Genomic DNA, 15,726 nt, shown 5'->3' on the forward strand with positions numbered 1-15,726 from the left:
TAGCAAGGATTCAAGGTCTTCTCCTTACAGCAATTTGAGGGAAGCAGATCATCCTGCCCCACTAAGGCCTTTGGAAGACTACATCTTTGACCAAAGGCTTATCTATAACCTCATGAGAGATCCTGAGCCAGAACCACCTAGATAAGGGGCTCCTAAATTTATGACACACAACAAAGAAACAAACCTCAACATTTACAAATGTTATAATAAATTATAATAAATATTTTTTGCTTAGAATTGCTGATTGATGGTAATTTGCTACAGAGCAAAATATAAAAAATGCAGTCTCATACAAATAATTTAGTTGGAAATCTAAGATCAGATTGACAGTAACATTTTGAATTCTGAAAGAAGCCAGTCCACACCCTGTATGAAAAGACAAACCCTCAGATAAGACCTTATATTTACAAAATTCTCACAGTGAAAGCTCAGACGAACACTATATTCGTCTATTTTCACACTTCTGTAAAAAACTGCCTGAGATTGGGTAATTTATAAAGAAAAGGGGTTTAATTGATTCACAGCTCCACACAGCTGGAGAGGCCTCAGAAATCTTACAGTCATGGCAGAAGGCAAAGGGGATGCAAGGCATGTCTTATCTGGCAGCAGGAGACAGAGAGAGTGAGGTGGGAAGTGCCACACTTTGAAACCATCCGATCTCATGAGAACTTACTCACTATTACAAGAACAGCAAGGGGGAAATCTGCTCCCATGATCCAATCACCTCCCCTCAGGTCCCTCCTAAGACGCATGGGGATTGTAATTTAAAATGGGATTTGAGTGGGCACACAGTGCCAAATCATATCATCCTCTCCCTTGCCCCTCTCAAATCTCATGTCATTTGCACATTTCAAAATTAATCATGCCTTCCCAACAGTCTCCCAAAATATTAACTCATTCTAACATTAACTTAAAAGTCTCATCTGATACAAGACAAGCCCAAAGTCTCATCTGATACAAGACAAGCCCCTTCCATCCATGAAACCTGTAAAATCAAAAAAAAAAAGTTAGTTTCTTCCAAGATACAATGTGGGTATAGGCAGTGGATAAATATTCCCATTCCAAATGGAAGAAATTGGCCAAAACAAAAAGGCTACAGAAACCATGCAAGTCTGAAACCCAACAAGGCAGTCATTAAATCTTAAAGCTCCAAAGTAATCTCATTTGACTCCATGTCTCACATCCAGGGAAAGCTGATGCAAGGGTAACCTCCCATGACCTTGGGCAGCTCTACCACTGTGGCTCTGCAGGATGCAGCTCCTGTGGCTGCATTCACAAGCTGATGTTGAGTGATTGTGGCTTTTCCAGGTGCATTGTGCAAGCTGTCAGTGGATCTACCATTCTAGAGCTGGGAGGATGCTGGCCCTCTTCTCACACCTCCACTAGGTAGTGTCCCAGTAGGGAATCTGTATGGGTACTCCAACACCATGTTTTTCCTCTGTTCTGTCCTAATACAGGTTCCCCATAAGGGCTCCATCCCTGCAGCAGAGTTCTGTCTGGATATTCAGGCATTTCTATACATCATCTGAAATCTAGGCAGAGGTTCCCAAACTCTTGCCTTCTGTGCACCTGAAGGCTCAACACCACATGGAAGCCAACAAGGCTTGGGGCTTGCATTCTATGAAGCAATGGCCTGAGCTGTACCTTGGCCCCTTTTAACCATGGCTAAAGTTGGAGAACTGGGACACAGGGTGCTATGTCCCAAGGCTGCACAGAAAAGCAGGGTCCTGGGCCCAGCCCAGGAAACCACTTTTCCCTCCTAGGTCTCTGAATCTGTGATGGGAGACGTTGCTGTGAAGCTCTCTGAAATTTCCTGGAGTTATTTTCCCCCATTGCCTTGAATATTAATATTTGGCTCCTCTTTACTTATACAAATTTCTGCAACCAGTTTTAATTTCTCCACAGAAAATGGGATTTTCTTTTCTACCGCATGGTCAGGCTGCAAATTTTCTAAACTTTTATGCTCTGCTTCCCTTTTAAACATAAATTCCAATTTCAGATCATTTCTTTCAAATGCATATGGCTGTACACTGTTAGGAGCAGTCAGGCAATATCTTGAATGCTTGGCTGCTTAGAAATTTCTTCCACCAGATACCCTAAATCATCTCTCTCAAGTTAAAACTTCCACAGATCCTAAGAGGAGGTACACAATGTCACCAGTCTTGGTCAAAGCATAGCAACAGTGACCTTTGCTCCAGTTTCCAATAAGTTCCTCATCTCCATTTAAGACTCCATCAGCCTGGACTTCATTGTCAAAACCATTCAACAAATCTCTAGGAAGTTCCAAACTTTCCCATATCTTCCTGTCTTCTTCTGAGCCCTCCAAACTGTTCCAGCCTCTGTTTGTTACCTGGTTCCAAAGTTGCTTTCACATTTTCAGGTATCTTTATAGCAGTGCCATACTCCTGGCACCAATTTTATGTATTAGTTCATTCTCACACTGCTATAAAGAACTACCCAATACTAGGTGATTTATGAAGAAAAGAAGTTTAAATGATTCACAGTTCTGCATTACTGGGGAGGCCTCAGGAAACTTACAATCATGGTGAAAGGCAAAGGGTAAGCAAGGCTCATCTTATATGGTGGCAGGAGAGGAGAGACAGAGAGTAAAGCAGGAAGTGCTACACTTTAAAACCATCAGATTTTGTAACAATTCACTCACTATCATGAGCACAAGCAAGGGGGAAATCCACCCCCATGATCCAATCACTTCCTAGCAGACCCCTCCTCTGACACATAGGGATTATAATTCCAGATGAGATTTGGGTGAGGACACAGAGGCAAAGCATAACAAGCAGAAACTCACAAAGAAAATTTAAAAAAAAGAAAAAATCAGCCTTCAGGAGTAACAAATAATAAGGTATGGAAGACTTAAATAATACCACTATTTGCAAAGCAAGAAATATATAGAAATTCATATCCAAAATATAGAGTCTATATTCTTCTCAAGCACATAAGAAATATTTTTTAAACAATGAACCAAATATTAGGTCAAAAACAAACTTCAGAAGAATTCACACAACTTGTATTATAAAGATCTTGTTTTTAAGCATGATTCAATTTTGTTAGAATTCAATAATATCATACACAAAACACCCCATATATTTTCAAAGTTATAAACACAATTCTAAATATTGTGAGTTGAAAAAATTATTCACAATAGATATTCAAATACATATTAAAATATTAACATTGTAGTTAATTCAAATACTCAGTTTTAATACTTTGAGATACATGAATGGTGATTATAGCTAAACTTGTATATATAAATATTTATATTTGAAAGAAAGAAAAGCTAAATATTAGCAAACCAAAATTCTAAGTTAAACAATTAAAACAATATAGAAGAAATAATAGAAGAAATTATAGAAGAAATAAAGATAAATTTTATTAAAAATTAATGATAGGCCTGGTGCAGTGGCTCACATCTGTAATCCCAGCACTTTGGGAAGCCAAGGCAGATAGATTACGAGGTCAGGAGATCAAGACCATCCTGGCCAACATGGTGAAAACCCCTGTCTGCTAAAAATACAAAAATTAGCTGGGCATGGTGGCACATGCCTGTAATCCCAGCTACTATGGAGGCTGAGGCAGGAGTATTGCTTGAACGTGGGAGTCGGAGGTTGCAGTGAGCCAAGATCGCACCACTAACAGAGCGAGACTCCATTTCAAAAGAAAATAATAATAATAATGATCAAAATGGGTTTATTGAGGTAACAAAAATATATTTTGGCATTAGAAACTCTAGATTAAGGAAGAAAAATCACATGCTCTTTTAAATATATTTACATAAATAATTGTATAAAATCCAATATGCCATATCCACTTTCACATAGAATGGAGAGCAGACAACTACAAAAGCCAGATAAAATACTAAACTCTTCTGTTTAACAGAATCAGAAAACTGTTGAATTTCTAAGTTTAAATACTAAGAGCTAGAGTCTAGAGAGAGTTGTACCACAGAAATCAACTGATCATCTGAAGTCACTTTTCCCCTGGAAGCATTACTTAGGCATAAGGAATCTTCAGTAAATGTCATAACTGGGCAGACGTAGATACAAACTTTTGTGAAAATACAGAGCAATCTTTACTCTCATAGAGAGCTGACGGATAAGTAACTTGGTGCAACCACTTTGAAAAATTATTTGTCAATATCTACTGAAGCTGAGAATATGCATACTTTATGTTTCAACATTTTCATTCTTAGGACTGTATTGATTAATGGGGCATGGTGGCACTCATCTGTACTCCTGGCTACTTGGGAGGCTGAGGCAGGAGAATCACTTGAGTCCAGGAGGTTGAGGCTAAAGTGAGCCATGATCACACCATTGCACTACAGGCTGGGTTACAAGAGTAAGACTCTATCTCAAAACAAAAAAAAAAAAAAAAAGGAAAAAGAAATGTGTCCAATACAAGTGGACACATGTTCTCAACAATACAAGTACACCGGTATTCAGAGGAATATTATTCATGATATGCAAAATCAGAAAATCACAAACATCCATCAGCACTAGAATGGATAAATTTATAGTATTTAAAACACTGAATATTATTTATCAATGAAATTAGAGTAATTACAACCACACGTAACAACGTGGCTATCATAAATATATTCTGAGCACCAGAAGTCTAAGACAAAAGAGTACCTCTGGCATATTCCTATTTATATATTATATATTAATTAATTATATATTTAATATATTATTAAATATATTTAATAGTAATATTTATATAATAAACATTCAAAAATTATTACCATTTATATAAAGATTAAAAACAGGCATTATTGATTTATGATTTTAGAAAATTACAATAGTCACCTTTTATTTTATAGGAGGGAAAGGAAAGATAAAGTGACGGAAAGAGAGTACAAGGGATTCTTTTATGGGTATTGCTAAATGTTCTGTTTCTTGATTTAGGTGATGATTGCATGAATGTGGTAATTCATTAAAAAATGAATTTCGTAATTCAATAAAAAATTAGTAAAATAAAAACTTTAAAACTTTAAATCAATTAAGACTAATAATAAATACTTTTAGAAAAAGGAAACTACCTTAACTTCATAAGAATTATCCTAAAAAAAAAACAATGCAAACTACAGAGTCAAAATTTTCACTTTTAGATCAGGAATAAAAAGAGGAAGCCCAGTATCACCGATTCAATGCAACAATGAATCAAAGATGTAAGCAGGTCAGTAATACAAGAAAAGAGCCAAAATATCTAAAGATTGGAAAACAAGTAAAACTGTATGTGAAGAAGCTATGATAGCATAGAATAAGAAAATCCATAGAAAAGTGATTAGAATTCATTATTGAGTTCTTAAAGTTTCCGTGTGTGAAATTAACACACAGATCAGCTACATACTTTATATCAGCAAAAAAAGAAAACAAAAAAATATATAAAATATATTGTTTATAATAACAATGAAAAATGCAATCCTTAGAAATAAATTTAACATGTGGATGACTATTTTGAAGAAATATTTAAATATTAATCAGAGGCATTACAGAAGACCGAATTATTGATTTTCCTAGTTCTTGAGGACAGTTTTGAAGAAAATCAAGGTGAGTCACTTTTGTTTGTCAATATTGAGATTTATTCTAAAGCTACATGAATTGAAAAATTACCATCTCTGAGATGGAGAAATCAATACAACAGGGAGTTCTTAAAAATACTCTTGTAGATATGGGTATACTATATGATATGGCTATCATTATATACTGTAGAGAAATAATACATATCAAAGGAATACAATTAAGATTATTAAAATTTATTTAATAAATAGTTTGAGAAAATCAGTCATAAAAAATAATGTAACTCTTATATTTACTATCCACAAATAACAATTCCAGATGGATTAACAACCAATTAACATGGATAAAATGTATTAACATAACTGAACTAAGAAAATTATTTAAGAAAATAGCAGACTACAAAAACATACATCATATAATAGTTCATCTGAAAAAAAGGAAAATATATTAAGTAATTATATATAACACAGTCAGAGAAATGCACGTATAGCAAACTAATAAAGACAAGGTATGGGTAAGAAAGGTATGGGAAAGAGAAGTATGTCATTGTTGAGGAGGGGTGCTGAATTATTCTTGTAATATTTTATGTACACATACATACACACACTAGTGGATTTCAAGGAAAATTGAAATGAAAAGATTAAAATAAATATTTTAAATAAAATAAAAATATTTTTCAACACAAGCTCCATAAGATCAAGACACAATTTTAAGTGATGACAACAGCCATTTAGTCTGGCCCTAAAGAGCTGAGGGCCCTAGAAATTTAAACATGTTAATACTATCTTTTTACGTTATTAACTGAAGAGAAATGGAAGCCCTTTAAAGACTTTCTAAGATTAGGAAATGAAAAGGAGTCAGAGCCAAATCAGAATGTAAGATAGAAGCTTAATGATTTCCCATCAAAAATCTCACCAAAATGCCTTTGTTTGATGAGAGATTAATGAGTAGGAACATTGTTGTACTGGAGGAAGACTAAAGCTTTCTTGGATGTTTTTCTGCTAAAGCTTTGGCTAACTTTCTCAAACACTCTCATAAACAGATTTTATTGTTCTTTGGCCCTCCAGAAAATCAATAAGCAAAATTCCTTGAGCATCCTCCCAAAACTGTTGCCATTACCTTTGTTCTTGACTCTTCTGCTCTTGCTTTTACTGGATTATTTCCATCTCTTGGAAGCCATTGCTTTGACTGTGCTTTGTCTTCAGGATCATACTGTTAGAGTCATGTTCCATGTCTTATTACATTATTTGAAGAAGTACTTCAGGAGCTTGATCCCACTCACTGAAATTTGCCATTGAAACTTCTCTTGTGTGAAACTGATTTGTGCCATTAATCATTGGTCCACTACAATTAGGGAATAAACAAGATTTTTTTTGTCTTTGAAAATTGATGTGGATGATCTGATGCTATGGACTTCATCTTTGATATAGTCTTTTCCCTTCTTAAGATGAGTTATTCATTTGTAAACTGTTGATTTCATTGGGTCCTTATCCTTATACACTTTTTGTAAAGCATCAATGATTTCACCATTCTTCCATCCAAGCTTCACCATGAATTTTATGTATGCTCTTGCTTCCATTTTAAAGGATTTGTGTGAGCAACAGAAATATGTGATATGGTTTTGCTGTTTGTCCCCACCCAAATCTCATCTTGAATTGTACCTCCCATAATTCCCACATGTTGTGGGAGGAACCTGATGGGAGATAATTGAATCACAAGGGCAGTTTCCCCCATACTGTTTTCCTGGTAGTGGATTAGTCTCACAAGATCTGATGGTTTTATAAGGGGTTTCTGCTTTCGGATCTCTCTCATTCTCTTTTGTCCACCTCTATGTAAGATGTGCCTTTCACCTTTCACCGTGATTGTGAGGCCTCCCCGTGTGAAACTGTGAGTCCTCTTTTTCCTTATAAATTACCCAGTCTCAGGTATGTCTTTTTCAGTAGTGTGAAAATTGACTAATACACTGATAAAGTCTCTTTTCAAACTAATGTCTCATGCTTTTTAGTGCCTCAAACTAGATCCTCTTCAGATATAGCAAATGACTATGAGTTTATATGGCAGTAAAAAAAAAAAATAAAATTCATGCAGTTTTTTCATATGGCACATATTCCATGAACTTGTTGAAGACCCCTTGTATTGATTTTTGCATGCAGTTTTTGCATGCAGTTTCTTGCTTGTAACGAGGGCAGTGTCCCACACAGTCTTTTGTTATAATGTTAAGGTACTTCCGACCTGAAAATGAGGCCTCAGAAAATAGAATGCTTCTCTCTGACCTTCTCCTGCCTGCCTTTTACCAGTTCCTTTTTGTCCTCAAAGCAGGACTCTTTTTATACCTTTCTGTCTTGGAGCTGGTCATAAACAAATTCCCTGACCTGCCTTGTCTGATTGTATGTCATAAGACTTCCGTTTCAGAAGAAGTTCTGCCCCCAACCCTGGAGAATGATATGCTATACAGAGTGGCAAAGAAGTATCTGAACAGACAGGCCTTGCTGGGTTTCCCCCACTCAGTCTATCAGTATTAGATTGTACCCTTTTTGTCCAGTCACATTTCTACATGGTTGTCAATTGTACCTCAGTAATAAAGCCTTCATATGTCCCCAAAAGGACAGGGCAGGGAGAGCTTCCAGATAGCTGAACATGTATGTGAAGGTTCCTGGAGGGTAGCACACCCAGGGTGGATACAGAAACTCCCCACTCTTCTCCATAATCCAGTCCTATGTATATCTTTATGTATATCCTTTGTAATATCCTTTGCAATAAACTAGAAAACATAAGTACGTGTTTCCCTGAGTTCCATGAGCCACTCTTACAAATTAATCAAACCTGAACAGGGGTTCATGTGATTCTAGATTTATATCCAGTAGGTCAGAAGCACATACAAACCAACTTGGGACTTGCGATTGGAATCAGAAGTGAGAGATGATCTTGAAGGATGGAGCCCTCAGCCTGTGGGATATGATGCTGCCAGCTCCAGGTAGATAGGGTCATAATTGAATGGAAGGATACCCAGTTGCTGTGTTCACTGCAGAATTGATTGCTTGCTTTTTGATGGGGAGAAACTTTCACATATTTGGTTCTAGAAGTCTTCTGCGTTAATTGCCGTTGAGTGAGGAAAGACAAAAAAGAACTTTTTGAGTATGATTTTTCCACTCAGATACCTAACTGCTTAGTCTCTCTTCACTAAATGTAGAAAATGTAGAAACTAGATTATTATTGGACATATGTTTTGAAAGACTCATAAATTTAGGAAGAATATGTAGTTTAACATGCTTATAGAACTTATAAATTGAATTATTCTAATCAATTATTTGATGATAATAAAATGTGAATATTACGATAAAAAGTTTTATCCCTTAACAGCTTTTTTGTTTTGTTTTGTTTTGTTTTGTTTTTAGTATTTTCTCTAACATTGTTGATTGTCTTCTCAATAATTATTTTTATTTTTTTCTTGCAAAAAAATTCCCAATTTTTCCTCAAGGAATTCAGGAATAAATCCTGTTAAAGTTAAGCAAACCGAAAGATTCTGATTCATCATTGTAGGTATAGACTAAAAGGAGCATATGATAGAATACTAGCCAATGAAAGGTGAGAGAACTTTTTTAAGAATTGATGATTAATAGACTCAATTTGCTGGCATATATTGTTATTTTTGTAAGAAGTGCCTGAAAATACAGTTCCAATTTTGCAACCATGAGGACAGTGTAAAGGGAATGGCAAAATAGTACATTGGAAAAAAGCAATTTTAAATGGCTTATTGAGCTACTCAGTTAAATAACCATGAAACGACACTGCCTAGAAAATTCTGTTTAAATAATAAAATGTCTTTATTAATAAGCTATTTTAATATGTTTTCCATTACTTGCAATCAACAGCATTATACATGATACAGTATCAGAGTAAATATAATATACTAAATGGGGATTAAATAGCCTTAATATTCCCATCAGATTGACTCAACTTTAGACAGCATTCTTTCTGACTACAGGCTCCAGATCTTTAGCTTTTTAGAGAATTGAATTTCGTTGTTGATGTTATTGTTTGAGACAGAGTCTCACTCTGTCACCCACGCTGGATTACATATTAAATACTATATAGACTACCAAAGTTAAGTAAAATAATGTTCAGCTCTCGAAAAAACTTGTGGCATAATGAAGGTAGGAAAAAAAAGGGTTAAGGCAAGCACATATATAACAATAAGAAAAGTAAATCTATTTTAGATCCTGAAGGTTCGATAACAATGGGTTATGGGAATACGGAGCAAGGAAAGATTATATCATTTTGTTATTAGAGCAGAGGTAGGAAAAATTTCCTTTAAAAGGATATTTGAAAGCAATGGTGCAAGGGACATGGTGAGCTCTAGGTATACGGAACTGCATGGCAGTTACAGACGGAATTCAAAGGCCTGCACTGCAGCATCAGAAAACAGGATGCAGCAAAACTTGAGACTTGTAGAGTCTCAGTTGTTTGACAACGGGCAAGTGCCTTCCTATCTCTAAGCCTCATTTTCTATTTCTCTAAAGCAAATGGTTTGGATTCAGTGGTTATAAAGATATATTTCTGTTCAATAGAAATTACATAAATTTATGCTATATTCATAGCTTATTTAAGAAACTCTGAGCCAGTATTAATACTTGCTTTTACTTACGTAAACTGTTATTTACAAACATATATTAATCAAATCTTTTAAAAGAAGGACAAATTTGAAAGTTTGTTTTTTTTTCCCTTGTAATCTAATAGCAAAGTGGCACCACATTTGGTTTCATGGCTCAGTGGATCTGAATACATTGACATTTTCACTCATTCTGGTCTAGCCAATTCTGTGTTAAAAGCCACTGAAGTGGTCTCCCATGGTACTGAAATTGGAGCCAAATGGCTCCTTTTACTTGTGACATTAAAAAAAAAATCTTTGTGCTAATGGAAATGAAGAAAATGAAAAGATTATTCTAATTCCCACTTATCCCACTTATTAAAATAAAAGTAATGTCATTTTCAATGTAGGAGGTCCTAGGAGAAATTTATGAGGACTCAGTTTCAGTAGTGCTTTCTTATTCGGATACGCTACTATAATTTCATTGGCTAAGTAACAATGGGTGCAATTAACCAGACTGGGTATTAAGTACTTGACCCCTAAATTGAGCCTGCAAACAGTCCTTGAAATTTGGCATCTGAAAACAATTGCAAACAGAAGAATGTTCTCATAAAGACAACATTTGGTGGCCAAACTATTTTGAAACTTAGCTTTTGAAATCAAACTAAGTAAATCTGACTGGCACTACTATAGCACTTTTCTTTTTTAAAAATTCGCACACTAGCAATGCATTCATTAATGATCTCTGGAATTGTTATATAATTAATTCGCTGTTTAACCACACATTAAATCCATTTAAATTCCAAAAGAAGGCCAATGCTTGCTTTTCATATCTTACTAAATTCACACTGTCTAGGGAAAATAATTTCAGGATCAAAGAATAAATAAACTATGACATGTCACATTAAATATAAATTTGTATCTATTAACTTTCCACAAATATAGTGTCATGCTCTGGAACGAGTCTTGAGAAAAAGGTATTCAAATATGAAGCTTAATCATATCTGATGTATTCTCGCTATCCTTTTGACTGGTCTTGGTTTGCATAGGTAATATTCATGATGGAACTGTCAGAAACGAGAACATTTTTTTGCAGCTGATGTTTGATTATGAATGCAGCTAAGCACCCTGTTTTCTTACACGTGGGGAAAAGTTCAATAATGCCAACGCAACTGTGGTGTACTCAGAAGAATATCTGCGATGGTGGTCAAAAAGTGCACAGTCTTTAAATGGTATCATTGTAAACCGTTTGGAGTCTCATATTATTATCTGAAGAAAGTTAAATAAAAATTAAAAGAACAAATAATTTTTAACCTTCTGGTAATCACACTATAATAGATATCAACAGTGCAAGTACAGGCATTTTAAAATTATTATTTAAGAGGTTTTTTTGTTGCAATTCCTGAAACTTTCTTCTTTTGATCTAGTGTAAAATATTTTGAAAGCTCTGTGACAGCTTTATGGGTTAAAGCTATTGCTATGTGAATGCACCTGTATCAAAGAGAAGGCTAACTTAAGACAGGGAACAAAGTGTTACGTGAAGGATCACATCCGTCATTCCTGCTGTCAGTCATCTGCAGAAAGGGTTTTTTTTTTTTTTTTTCTCCCTCATTTATTAACAAAATTTAGGACTCACGTTTAAAAACAAAACAGAACGGAGGTAAAGAATACATTCCATGCGGGTGCTTGTTGCTCCTCTTGAGCCCTGGTGAAATGGAAAAAGGTCAGTAACCAAAGCAAGCTAGGGAGGGTTATAAAGTTATTTTTCTATATTAAGAGGAGTATGCCTTCCCTGCACTTTGGGAGGCCAAGATGGGCAGATCACCTGAGGTCAGAAATTAGAGACCAGCCTGGGCAACATGGCAAAACCCCATCTCCACTAAAAATACAAAAATTAGCTGGGCTTGGTGGCGGGTGTCTATAGTCCCAGCTACTCAGGAGGCTGAGGCAGGAGAATTGCTTGAACCCGGCAGGCGGAGGTGGAAGTGAGCCGAGATCTCACCACTGCACTCCAGCCTGGGCGACAGAGCAAGACGCCATCTCAAAAAGAAAACAACCAACAACAAGAAAAAAAAAAAGTAAAAAAAGAGAATATGCTTACTTGTAATGTTGTATTCTTTGATATCTTGTAGATATTTCTAACAGACTGAGGCTATACCCTAGTTGTGTCATCCATCTCTCAAAGACCAATAAATTAATGGAAAAAGATTGAAAGAATACACCAAGAAAAATATGCTTAGGAGGTCGAAGTTAATGCCATGAGTATATTTGCAATGCCAAAATCTTCTTTATTTTTTGTGTAAAAACCTAAGAGATTGTAGGTTTGTTTTTTAAAGCAATTACACTCTATTTCTAATTGGGACCTTATTTCTCTAATTTAAACACCTTTTTAAAAAATCACAAATACAATGAATTGGCTGCTTAGATAATTCTAAACTTTCAACATCATTACAACTTTTGTGAAGTCACACTACAAGCAGAATTGTATAGATAAAAATTAGAGGTGAGATCTACGAATCCTAATTTGTACATTTAAGAAAAAAGCTACAAAAATGTTTAAGTCAAATTCTACAACATATTCAAGAAACAAATAATTCATATTATATATTCCAAAAAATGTAAAAGAGAGATTTCCAAAACTATTTTAGGAAATGATTAGAATATTGATATCAAAACCATAAAAGGAGACTATGATGAAGAGACATTATAGAAAATATTTTGATAATAATTACAAAAATTCTAAATAAAATACCCAGGAAATAACTATCATGACATTAATATATGTATATGTGTTCTGTATCTATGAATACATACACACACAAAAAGAATTTGATAAATACTTTTTAGGGACCCTGGTAGTGAGAGAAACTGCCATTCTCAAACATCCTAGGAGTATAAATTGGAGCAATCTTTATGGAGGACGGTTTGTCAATAAATATCATTATTCCAAATGCATCACCCCTTCAATAAGCATTTTTATCTCTTTTCCAATAAAGACTTATAGAGGTGTTAATTACATGAAATAAACAAAAAATAAATAAAGCAGGATTATTTATGATAAAATATTTAAATAAGCTATATGTTCTTCAGCAAAAATCAAGGTCAAGTAAATTGTAATATAGCAATCTAATGGAATTCTGAAGAACTAGTAAAATGAATAAGTTAATTTAGATTTACCACTATTTTAAAAATCTCAATATATATTGTTTACTAAAAGACGAAATGCATTATTATGTACAGTATGCAACTGTTTGTGCAAATGCATGTACAGTTACATATACTTGAAAATGTATAGATTACTTCTGAAAGTAAAATTATTAATTTTCACCTCTTGAGAAGAGAAATGTGTGGTTAGAGAAGGGAGATAGAATATTAATGGTGCCTTTATATTTTCTGTATTTCTAATGCTTTGCCATGTAGGGTTTTGCAGACTCTGGAAAGACAGCCCCTCCTAAGGCTATCTAATTCCTAGAGCCAGTAAATGATTTGCCTGTGAGCCCACCTTTCATATGCAAACCAACCAATCCAGAGCCTATGCCCCAACTACCTACTTTATCTTGGGGGCTTTTATACTCTTGGCCACTATTCCCTTACCCTAAGTAGTCCAAGGTTAAGTACAGGACAATCGGGGCAATTTTTATTCACAAAAGTCCCCCGAAATTATTCAAACTAGTCCATCCTAAACCTGCTTACCCCACCTCCTTCCCATGGAAATCACAATAAAGGTTCTTGCCTATGCATTACTCCTGTTCCCTCTGCCTCTTGACCTACCCTGGTGTTTCCCTGTGTGAGTCTTTCTGGTGTGATGTGCCCTCTCCTCTTGAGAACTGTGAGAAACGAACTAGCCTTTTAATATGGGTCATCTCCTGTTCTGTAGACTCACCATAACTGAATAATAACAAAACCAACCTTGTAAAACAGAATCAGAGGAAAACTTATTCTCTATGGCTTGCCTTTTATCAGTTTTATGGCTATGTTACTCTTTGTAAATATTATCTATTTAAAATAAATGCATTATAAAAGAAGCTAAATGCCATGATATAATCTCAGCAATTTCTGACATATACTAATAGAAGCCAAAATCTCAAAATAAATATGGTTACTGAAAAGTGAAGAACATAATATGTTCTGGAAAAATCCAGAATAAATTGTTGAACTATATGTTATTACATATTCAAGATGCAAATACGTCACTGTCAATAGCAATACAAGAGAACTTTGTGGCGGAAAAGTTCAAAATATGAGTAGAGAAAATAAAAGATCTGAACAAATGGAAAGATATACAACTTTCATATGTGTGATAAATTAATGTGGCAAAGAAACTGATTTTCCCCAAATTCATCAATAATTCAATGGAATTCTAAGTAAAAATTTTACCTAGTTGCTTCTAGAATTCATAGAAATGTTTAAAAGACCAAAAAGCCACACCAGTTTTAATGAAGATTAAAAAGAAGACTCAGCGCTTAACATTAAGAATAATTATAAAACTAGAAGAGTTAAAAGGGTATGAGGGTAGGCACAAAGACAGAGTAATTTAATGATGAAACTGAAGAGGAAGCCTAGAAAAAAACCTAGTATATAAGGAATCTTGTATAGGAAAGTGGTAGCCTTACAAATCAGCAGAAGAGAATGCACTTTAATAAACAGTGCTAGTAAAATTATTTGTCAATAGAAAACATGATGGAAAATTACATCTCTATCACACAGCATTCATAAATAAATCCCAGAACTTATATAAGCTAAATATGATGAACAAAACTTCTCAACTTTTACAAGAAAATGTTTTTGAAAATTTCGATCATATTGAGGTGGCACAAAAAAAGTAAAGAAAAATAATAATAAAATTCTGAATTGATAGGCTCCATTTTCACTCATCTCCTTGGAAAACTTTCTTCAGGACTTTGGGACTCAAGAGAGGACAATATTTGCAATAGAAAACCTTGATTTAATGCAAAAGTTTCTTCTGATTTTTATAAAACTTCCACAAGGGAGGAAGACAAAACAAAATTTTCCTCATTTTATAAGTGAATCACTGACACATAGAAAGAAGACTGGTATTTGTCCAAGGCCACACATGATTGAAAATGAATGACTTGAATAATTCAATGATTGTAATTCTTATAAATGAAACTCATATTGAAATATATAAAACATGTCAACCTCTATACATTCTGGTATTATAAAGTACTAAAATTATTACCTAATCTTCCAAGATTTGTTTGCTGTCATTTTAAAGCGTGTACTTATTTCAAAAATCATAATATTTTGCTTCAGAAATCAGCATCATGTACATTTGGAATAAAATGTGAGTGTTGCAACTTCTCTGAACATCAAATAGCATTTTCAAATTTGTGTTCGCACCAGCAGATGATGCGTCGTACCAACATTGGTAAGAGCTACGTCTCCACATGGGATATCTTCAAAGCATAATTAGATCGAATGTTTTAAATAATATGAATGAGACTAAGGTTCTGCCTGGACTTACTGGAGTTATAAACTGTCTTCTATGTTCCTGTACTTTTCCCCTGTTGAATAGAAAATGTAGTCAAAGCTACCACAAATATTTCTCATTAAATAATACGATGACTGAAGCTTTGATAATGG

Source organism: Macaca thibetana, chromosome 14 (assembly GCF_024542745.1).
Source record: "Macaca thibetana thibetana isolate TM-01 chromosome 14, ASM2454274v1, whole genome shotgun sequence".
Lineage (NCBI taxonomy): Eukaryota > Metazoa > Chordata > Mammalia > Primates > Cercopithecidae > Macaca > Macaca thibetana.